This window comes from Artibeus jamaicensis, unplaced genomic scaffold, assembly GCF_021234435.1.
Source record: "Artibeus jamaicensis isolate MK-2021 breed Jamaican fruit bat unplaced genomic scaffold, CSHL_Jam_final contig_548, whole genome shotgun sequence".
Classification (NCBI taxonomy): domain Eukaryota; kingdom Metazoa; phylum Chordata; class Mammalia; order Chiroptera; family Phyllostomidae; genus Artibeus; species Artibeus jamaicensis.
The window spans coordinates 10,190,326-10,200,993 of record NW_026521883.1 but is presented as its reverse complement, the minus strand read 5'-3'; positions in this window follow the sequence as shown (position 1 = coordinate 10,200,993).

Here is a 10,668-nt window from a genome sequence, read left to right as displayed (position 1 = left end):
GGGGGTGAAAAGCTCCCTGGGAAGCCGGAGCAGCCCCAGTCACCGCCCTGCTCTGCGGCCCGCACGTCTGTCAGGCCAGGTCACCGGAACTCCCAGGTTCTGACACTCTCTGCGCCAAAGGGGGGCCCTAGTGAGGCCAATAGGGTCAGACCCCCGCTTGGCCCAGTTCCTGTTTCCCCTCCCGGGGCTCCGACAAAAGGCTCGGTTTGGCTGTGTCAGGTCGATCCTCATCAAAGTATTTACAGAACTGTTATTTATGCCCGGCTACACAACGGCCAGGTTGACCACCAAACACACCAGAATGATGGGGTGGTAAATTTTATTTGGTTGCATTATGAAATTCGGGTCACAGCTTCTTGGTTTTCACATGGCAAAAAATTAGGTAGTAAGTTATAAGTCTCACAATTCTTTTATGGGGAGGAAGCAGGGCAGGGATGGGCTCAAATATACTTTTTTCATTATTTAAAATGTTGCTATAGTACACAAAACAGGGGGATATAGAGAAAAGAAAGGAAAATCCCATAATCCCATCATTCAACCCTGTTAGTGTTTTTCCAGTGGGTTTTAAAAATGTTTTTAAACGAACTTGCTACAACATTGTAATCATGGTGACATCTCTTATTTTAAAAATTTGGCCTTCTCAGTGCCTGGCAATGCTATTTATTCATTCGTCAAACATCTCCTAAATGCCTACTATGTGCCTGGCATGGGTGTACAAAGATAAGTCGACAGGGTCCTCGGTGGGATATTTTTTGTTCTTCTGTCCCAGCATTTTCAGCTTGTTTATGTTTCTTCTAAATGGTGCTATTTGTGGGGGAAGCCCTGAAATGGAGAGGACGCTGGTAGATGAAAGGCAGGGTGGGGAGTGCGTCTGGTTAAGAAAGGAGCAGCAAAGAGCCGGCTGTGGCTTGAAAAAGAGGACATGTTTCGTCAGCACTTGCTAAGCAAATGATTTATCCCAGAATGTGGTGCAAACGCTTAGGTTTAGTCTTTAGAGAGCCAAAGTGGCTCTCAAGTTGCATCTCCCTCTGGCTCCTTTCTTTCATGTTTTAAAAAATGTTATCTGTGCTGATGTTATCCTTTGGAAATTTCTGACTAATTTTTGAAGATCCCATTCCTTCTGCTGTCCTCCTTTAACCTCATGTTCCATTTAACTGCAAATCTGTCCATGACTTCGGGTTTTCCTCTTCTAGATCACTTGCATGGCGCTCTGTACCCTTCTTGCTCTGATTTTCCCAGTGCCCAGAACTGTACCTGGTTTAATTAAGTGTTCAATGGAAGAGCTCTTGAATGAGTGAATGCATGGTCCATCAATCCTCTTGATATCCCCCATCCTGTAGTCACCCCCACACCAACTTCCTGTACTTGTACTTTTTTTTTTTAATGCACATGAATTACTCTCAGTTTTTCACCACCAGGAGGGGCGCCAGGTATTACCTCCCAGAGGTATCTTGTGGCATGCCATCCTTCTTTGGACTTAAGGAGGCCGAATATCATTTAGGGAAGGAGGGGAGAATGCCTGCCTGTCTATTCAGAACTCAAGAAATCAGGCCGATCAAGCCAAAACTCTCATGCCTTGGACTTTCCCCAACTCCACCCCAAGATTTTATCAGAGTGTGAATCTAGATACAGTTTGCACAAGTCCCGCCCTTTCCCCCACATTCCCACACCCCCGGAATAATGAGCAGCTGCACGTCAGGCCAAGAGTAAGTTACGGCTCCAATTTGAGATTAGAACAAGTAAGATTCACACTTTCTAGTCAAATCCAGATATATCATTTTCAACTGTGGAGAAAAATTATTACTTGCCTTGTACCACCCCAAAATGTCTTTAGGGGCTATCATAGAACAATCAGAAAAAAACTCTGAACTGAGGATGAGGATACCTGGGTTCTCCTTCTGGCTTGGCCTCTTTTTAAATTAATTTTAATTTTTTCAGCTTTATATATAAGAGATTTAAAGTGTACATTGTGGCGATTCGATATACGTATACATTGTGAACTGACTTGGCCTCTTTAGGTCTCAGTTTTCTCGTCTATCAAAGGGAGGACTGGACTAGATGATCTCCAGAAGTCATTCAAATGAGATCCTAGTTCAGGATCCTATCTCCAAGGGGAAGGCTGCCATGAGGTATTCAGATCTTCCCACGATGACTACTCCGCAAACTGGCATCACCGGCACCCCTGATCCCACAGCACCGCCCCATCACAGGGACCTAGATTTTGGATAGGCTGGTGGGGATGGTGCACAGAAAGAAATACACCAGCTTATTCAAGGGAGCTCAGCCTGAGAACAGCTGATGGTCCTGCCCAAAACCTCAAGAGATTGAACTGTAACAAAACACCATTTAATAATGTGCACTGAGAACCAGAACTGCCAGAGGACTCAGCCACCCTTCTCCACCCCTTACTATACCCTGCCCTCCATCATCCCTTTCTAGGATCGCTGCTCCTGGAAATCAAGGAAAAACCTGAAGGTGTTTGGCAAGTGTGTCCACGACAGGAGGGGCTCCCTGGCTCTCCAGAGTCCTGCCCTACTGGGCTTCTGTTCCCTCAACTCCCAGTGCCAGAGATACACAGGCCAATTGCTTTGAAAATGCCATTTTTTTTCCTGCTCTAAGCTGCTTTTTCCATTCTCCAGTTACCCAGGCTAACATCGAAGTATGAGGATGGCTTTGAGGAAGGTCTCTAGTGGGTGCTACTGTATCACACATGGGACTGGAAGAGCTGATTTCCTGGGCAGTACCTGACATCTTTAGTTGGGAAGGGTGTGGCCCACACCCTCCAAGGCCCAGGGGCTGCCACTTTTGTGCCACCCCCACCCCTTTCCTCAGAATTCTTCCAGTCTTTGCCATCCCTTTGAAGACAGGCCCAGATTGAAAGGTCATCTTTGTCTTCCAATGTAAATGTTCTAGTAACCTTTTCCCAGGGCTTTAAAGTGTACATAGGATGAAGCTGATCACTTAAGTTTATTAGGAACCTACTTTACAAATGGCAAGACTTACGTGTTCTACATGCATTATCTCAGTCATTCCATATGACCCAATAGGGTAGGCACTATTTTAACCTGCATTTTATGGGTTTTAAACCTAAGAAGTTTAGAGAGAGTAGGTTGTTTGTCCAAGATCACACAATTATTGAGAAGTGGAGAGACATTCAAATTCAGCTCTGTCTATTGCCAAAGTCAAGGCTCTGTCCATCAAGTCACTGTACTCAAGGGCCAACCATTTACTGAGACCCTACTGTGTGCAAAACCCTGGGGCCAGTACTATGAGAAATGTGCAGATGAACAAGGAATGAGTAGCTCTTGTATTCCAAGGATGCAGTTTTTAACTGGGAGGTGAAGCAAACATGAATCCTATTCCAAAGCCGACTGAAATAAGTGTTGTCTCTAAAGTACAAGCAGAGGCCCATGGGAACATGGATGGATGAAGGAGATCAATTCACACTGTGTTTGAGAGAGGCAGGGAGAGGGGGAGGAAAAGAGAAAGTATGAATGAGATGGGTGCTGGGAAGAATGTTTCAAGAAGATGGGCTTTGTGCTGTGCCTTACAAGATGGGAGGACTTCTGCAGGCTGGAGTGAACTGGGCACAGGAAATGGCTTGAGGGAGAAGCTGGGGCGGGGAGCATTCAGGACCTGCTCAGCAATCAGGCCCGTGTGAGGGTGTAAAGAGAAGCAAGGCTGGCAGATCAGTCACGACCAAACGTAGGGGAGACTTCTTGCTTCTGGGAGCAGAGGAGAGCTGTTGAAAGCTTCTGATAAGAGCATAGGCAGGAAGAGATGATGCAAGTCTGCAGTGAAAATAGGCGGTGGGAGGCAGGGATGAGCTCTTTTTGTGGTTCCTCCTTTCTTTGGCCAACACTCACTGCCAGGCTGAGTTCTCAGGAGAGCAAGAAGAGGGGGATTGGTTCCAGCAGTGAGAGTTACCTGTCTGAGCCAAGGCCCCTTCAAGGCTTTTGGGAGGGGCACAGAGGAGGGAGTGATTGCTGGTGGGTGGGAGGGACTGCAGGAAACACTGAGCGTCCTGGGGTAAGAGATGATGGGCAGGGAAATGGAAAGGAAACACAATCTGGGGGTAGTGAAAAAGGCTTTTCAGCTCAGCTGAAGTAAAATAAGGGTCTTCACCCCTTACAAGTTCAGACTAATTTCTGACTTTGAAAATCATTTTATTAACAAAGGACGGATGAATTTTTTTTATTCTAAGTGCAATAAAAATTCAGTGAAATAGAGAACTCAATTTCCTGGGTATTCAATTCATTGGAATTGTTTTGGAATTTGTTTTTTACTTTTTTATTGAATTTATTGAGGTGACATTGGTTAATAAAAATATAGAGGTTTCAGGTGTACAGTTCTATCACACATCTTCTGTATGTTGTATTGTGTGTTCACCACCCAAGTCAACTCTTCTGTCGCCGTTTATCCCACCTTTACCCTCTTCTCCCTTCCCCAACCCCTTCCTCTGGTAATCACCATACTGTTGTCTGTACCTCTTAGGTGTTTGTTTGTTTGTTTGTTTTGCTTAATCCCCTCACCTTTTTCACCCAGCCCTGCAATCCCTTCCCCTCTGGCAGCTTTCAGACTATTCTCTGTATCTATGAGTCTGTTTCTATTTTGTTTGTTCATTTTGTTCATTAGATTCCACATATGACTGAAATCATATGGTATTTGTCTTTCTCTGACTGGCTTATTTCACTTAGCACAATGCTCTCCAGGTCCATCCATACTGTCATAAAGGGTGAGATTTCCTTCTTTTTTTGATTCACAGGCCGGTGTTCTATCCTCTGAGCCACACCAGCCAGGGCAGATTTCTTTCTTATTTAGGGCCACATAGTATTCCCTTGTGCAAATGTACCACATGTTTTTTATCCACTCATCTACCGATGGACACTCGGGCAGCTTCCAAATCTTGGTGATTATAAATAATGCTGCAATGAACATAGGGGTGCTTATATTCTTTAGATTAGTGTTTTGGATCTCTTCAGATACAGTCCCAGAAGTGGAATCGCTGGGTCATAAGGCAGTTCCACTTTTAACTTTTTGAGGTAACTCCGTCTTTTTCTTACAAGTGCAGTAAAAACTCAATGAAATTAAAAGCCCAATTAACTGGGTGTTCAATTCATTGCAATTGTTCTTTGATTAAATTAGAAGAAAAAGAGGTAAATGATCTGATAAGTTAATATCAAACATAAACCAGAAAAACACTGACTACCCACACCACAGGCAAAATCCGCAATGTAAGCAGATGACTCAGCGGAGGATGCACAGAGGGCACGAGGGGAGCAGCCCTGCCTAAAAGTTTGCTCCACCTTCAATGTCCTTGGAGACCTGAGGTCCTGATGAACTCTTGGTGTCCTCTTCTAATATGTAATTTCAATTTTTTTAATTAATAGAAATAGCTCTAGCTTGTGTAGCTCAGCGGATTGAGCACGGGCCTGCAAACCAAAGGGTCACCAGTTCAATTCCCAATCAGAGCACATGCCTGGGTTGTAGGCCAGGTCCCCAGTAGGGAATGTGAGATAGGCAACCACACATTGGTGTTTCTCTCCCTCTCTTTCTCCCTTTTTCCCCTCTCTCTAAAAATAATAAGAACTCTAAAAAAAATAATAGAAATAAAGTGTGAAACAGGAAAATGACACACATGCTACAATTCAACTACCATATTCTGCTGTGTATAATGCACACCTCTATTTTGAGCCCAAACTTTCAGGGAAAAAATATTTTGTTTTAATTTTTTAATTCAATTATTTATTACTTTTATTTAGGTACTTGTTTTGAATTATAAAGAAATTTTAGCATGCATTTTAACATATTATGGTACAAAGAATTTTATGTAATAAATAATTACAAAATACATGATGCAAGCTACAAGAAATTTTAAAAAGAATTAAAAACATTTATATAGATACAGAATTAGTACTACACATATATAATGTGCATTCTTATCTTTCCCTAAAAAATTTGGGCAAAAACATGCACATTGTACATGGCAAAACATGGTATAGTCTCTGATTGCATCAGAACTCTCTCTGACTGCTTTTGCTTTGCTGATTCTTTAACCAGTACTGCCCTCACTAGCCTGTTACTGCCTCCAGAGCGCACAATTATAAAGGCATTTTGGGGATCTTGAAGGTGTTTACATTTTTAAGAATTATGTATTGAAAAGGAGATGCTAACATTTCAAGGCAACAGAGTGGAGGTGGGAAGAGCCAGGTTCAGGAAGTGGCCTGCCTATGAGACTTAAGCAAGTTCTTTATTTTCTCTGGGCCTCAGTTTTTTCATCTGTAAAATGGGGAGGAGGAAAACAATAGTATCCCTCGTAATGGGTTGACTTAAAGATGAAACAAGTCAATACACAGACAGGAGGCATTTGGAAAAGTAACTGGCACCTGGTGGCGAGTCTCTAAAGGTGTTGATGCGACATCCCATTTTACCTTCAATGGCTGTCCAATGCAGGGTCATTGTCCCCATCGTAGTTACATACAATGAGGCCCAGAGAAGGTAGGTAACTTGTTGTAGGACACACAGATGGGAAATAGCGGGATCAGTTGGGAGTCAAAGTTAAGTCAGTTCAACCCTAAAGGCCCAGCCCTCTCCCTCCTGTTGCAGTGCACACTTCCCTGAGTGGGGAGTGACATTAGGCTTACATTTTTTTTTAAATGTAACTTACTTTTTTCATAACCAGTGGTACCAAATTCAAAAGGAATAATCGGATGTATGACAAAAAGTAAATTTCCCTCCCTCTCTTCTCTGATCCAGCCTCCCTCTCCAGAGCCAACAGCTGTTGCCAGTTCCTCGTATGTCCTTCCAGTGTCATCTTTAGGCTGAGCTTCTCACTGCTTCATGCACATTTATTTACCTGACTAATGCAATTCCCTGAGTGCCTCCTACATGCCAGGCACTCTATGCTGAAACCACTGCTGCTTCCAGAGGGCTCACTGGCTTGAGTCTGAAGGTTATTTATGGAGGGACCTGCTACACCAACTGCTGCATTCACAGCTTTTCCCTCCAGAGCCATTTTTTTTCTCTCCAGTAGAACCAGCTTGTGCATCCTGAGCCCAGGAAAGTCCAAGTGAGATGCACGAGAAAACTCTTTTGCAACTTGGCTGCACACAGACTCTAGGGAGTGAGGACATCAAGGTGTGAAGAGTCAAGCACTGAACTCGTGAAGTGCCAGACAAGCACGTGAAACCTCGGAGACTAGTTTCCTCCTCTGTGAAACCTCTGACCCTTCCGGTTGTCTAGTCATTCTGCCCTAAGGGCTCTTAGCAAGGGTAATTCCCTGAAGCCTTGCTCCTTCTGGCCTCCACTTCCAATCTCAAAGCAACAGGTGTTCCACAGGTAACTGAAAGGCCAAAAAGGCTCTAAGGGCCTCTCCCGACTTTCCCACCTTTGTTCTTTAAGATGGTAGTAATGTTCAATACCCTTTGCCCCCTGCTGCTGCCAACTTACAACCAGCTCAGGCGCAGTAGAGCTTTCTCAATGATATACTTATAAAACATGCTTAGAACCTTCAGCGTGGTTACATAAGTGCATAGATTATGGGTGTTGGCAACTTGAGAAAATAGTCCAGAACATAACACGTGAATCTCTGTTCTCTCTTTCAAACATAAGTATTTGGCTAATGGAAACAGAACAGGGAAGTCAGCATTTTAGAAGTGCTATTATTACTCCCATTCCCTAGAATGAGACTCAGGAGAGGTCAGGCTACTGGTGGCAGAGACAGGACCCATTCTGAGTGAGCCCAAAGCCCCAAATCTTTCCAATGCATCAGGCACCTCCCAGAAGGGTCTGAGACTATGAAAACCTGTGCTCTGGGTGTTAGAGAAATTCACTTTCTGGTGAGCTGAATGTTTTTGAGCGCTGAATTGTCAGGTGAGATGAAGGTTGGGAGAGAAGAGAGGAAGGCAGAGAAGATTCTCCAAGCCTGGGATTCCTTTCCCCATCAAAACCCTCCTACTTAATATGTATGAGCTTCTCCCTCACAGTGGGTTGTAAACTCCTCAAGGACACAGTCTGAGGGATCTGGTCCTGACTGCGGGGATGGGGGGTGGGGCACAGTCACATCTGTGTTCTGAGTCCTGCCTACTTATTTCTAGGTAAGTGTGCACTGTGGTTTTAATTTGCATCACTCAGATGACTAATGCTATCGAATACCTTATAGATGTTTAATAATTGCTAGTTTGTTTCTTTACTCCATCTTATCTCTTACCTTTCTGCATCTTTGCACCCTTGGCCCCTCTCCCAGGACCTGGCAAAGCACAACCCTGAAAGATGTCAGGGTCCCCGTGTTGGCAGTTCTCTGTCACTGAGAGTCAGCAGCCCCTCACTGTCTGTCTTCTGCCGACCTCGCGAGCCTCACCCCTCAGCTTTTCATCTCCTTGCACGTGACTCTCCAACCAGACTGGCAGTCTCTGAGCCTCTGAGCCTTTGCAGATACCGTTCCCTCTGTTTGGGATACTATATCCCCCTCCCTCATTCCACTTTACCTGGCTAAATCTTAGGTATTAATCAAATTTTAGGTCATATGTCATTTCCTCCAGGAAGCTCTGCCTTATGTTTCCTCCACCCCCACCCATCAGCCTGGGTTAGTTGCCCCTTATTTGTGGCTAAGCAACATCCTGTACTTCCCCTCCTAGCACTTATCACATTGTGTTGCAATTGCTTGTTTTCTGATCTGTTTCTCTTGCCCCTTCCTCATCCCTTTGAAGATGAGACTTTGTGTTGCCCATGTCTACACCCCATGAGCCTTGAGCAGCGGAAATACTTGTTGAATGAACGATCTGGCCCAGATTCCTTTATAAGGACACAAATTCAACCTTCTGTGCCAGCTTTACTAAAAGCAATGATTTCAGGCCATCATCATCTACCCTCCTCATCAATCCTCCTATTTAACACGGTCTCAAGAAAATGAATGTCTATTGAGGGTCTACTGTATGCCAAGTACCAAGACAGACCCTTTCCGTGGAAAGTCGTTTTTACAATGAAAAGACTTAAACCCGCGATAGATAGCACTTTGAAACTCACAGGCTCTGATGTCCAATCAGATAACAAACAAGCAAGGGGGAAAGTGTGATATCCCAATGCTTTTCATCTTGGTGGTGGCAAAGAGATGTCAACGCAGGAGGACCCCAAGTAGTACCAAGCTCCGAGTCCCTGTATCTTCGGTGCCTGGCAGGTGGCAGGGACACAGATGAGACTGCTTGAATGAATGAACGAATGAATGTTTGAAGAAAGAACACAGAACAGACAGACTGAAAGCCTAGAAAACCCACATTTCTTCCTGGACCTGATCTAATATATTCTCTCCATTTCTTCCATGTGTTGACAAGCAAAACTGGACACTGAAGTATTTCTGTCTTGGGCAGCTGTCCACGGTGCCAGCCCAGGCTGAGCCTTGCAGTTTCTGCTCAGACTCCCTTGACTACAAGGAAGATGAGACATTTCTCATCCAAGAGGGAAAGAAAATGCATTTGCAGTCTCTGCCACAAGATACAAGAGCCTTCTTGCCTCTGCCGGTGATACTAGGTGGCCATGAACTATCAGAGGATCACTGAATGCTCACTTGGGAAAGGCCCTGGGAGATTGATCATTCAGTTCAACCCCCTGATACTACAGATAAGAAGTGACTCCTTCACTGTCAAAGTTGTTTGGTGCTGGAGCCACTCAAGGTTGTCCAACCTTTTGGTGTCTCTGGGCAACACTGGAGAGAGGTGTATTGGGCCGCACATTAAGTACACAAACACTAACAAAAACTGATGATCAAAAAAAATTGTTTTAAGTAAATTTATGATTTTGTGTTGGGCTGCATTCATAGCCATCCTGGGCTGCATGCAGCCCATGGATTGCACAACCCTATCAGCTTACTTGGTCATTGTTTTATCTGCAGAGTGGGTCTTTAAACAACAGAACCTTCTCATCTCCTTCATCAAAGTGCTGTGAAGTTCACATTTCAATGACAGAGAAGAAAGCCTTAAATACAATACGAATTAGAGTGCTGGTGAAAAGTGATTACTACCACATTACGGAACCCAAATGATTCTTTAGTTACTTAGAAGGCTCTTCTATGTCTTGTGGTCCCTAAGAGTTTTCCTCATCGGGAACTTCCGCTAACCCCATAGATTACTGCAAAATAATTTAGCTGGCCATGTGTTTGAGGGGTAAAACTCTACTACCTTTGGTGAAAGACCAAGTACTAATTGTATATATGTGCAATTATTTAACCTTTTTGAGCTTTAGTTCTTTCATCAGTAAAATGGAGATGATAAAGCCTACCTCTCAGGTGTGTTGTGAGAGTTAACAAAGAAATGAAAACAACTTGATATAGTATCTGACACCTAGTTGGGACCCAATAAGTGCAAATTTTTGTTCTTACAGAATTGAGGTCCTTTCTGTGAATACTAGGGGACCATGGCATATAATAATTGAGGTAATCATGCTCTAAAAGGCCACTCTCAACATTTAATCAACAGATATAATCTTTTTAAAAAATGTATTTATAGAAAAGGGAGAAGGGAGGGAGAAAGAGAGGGAGAGAAACATGGACGTGAGAGAGAAATGTCGATCAGGTGCTTCTCCTAGACGCCCCTGACTGGGGCTGACTCCAGACCTAGGCTTGTGCCCTGACCAGGAATCGAACAAGTGACCTTTCCTTTTGTGGGACGATGCCCA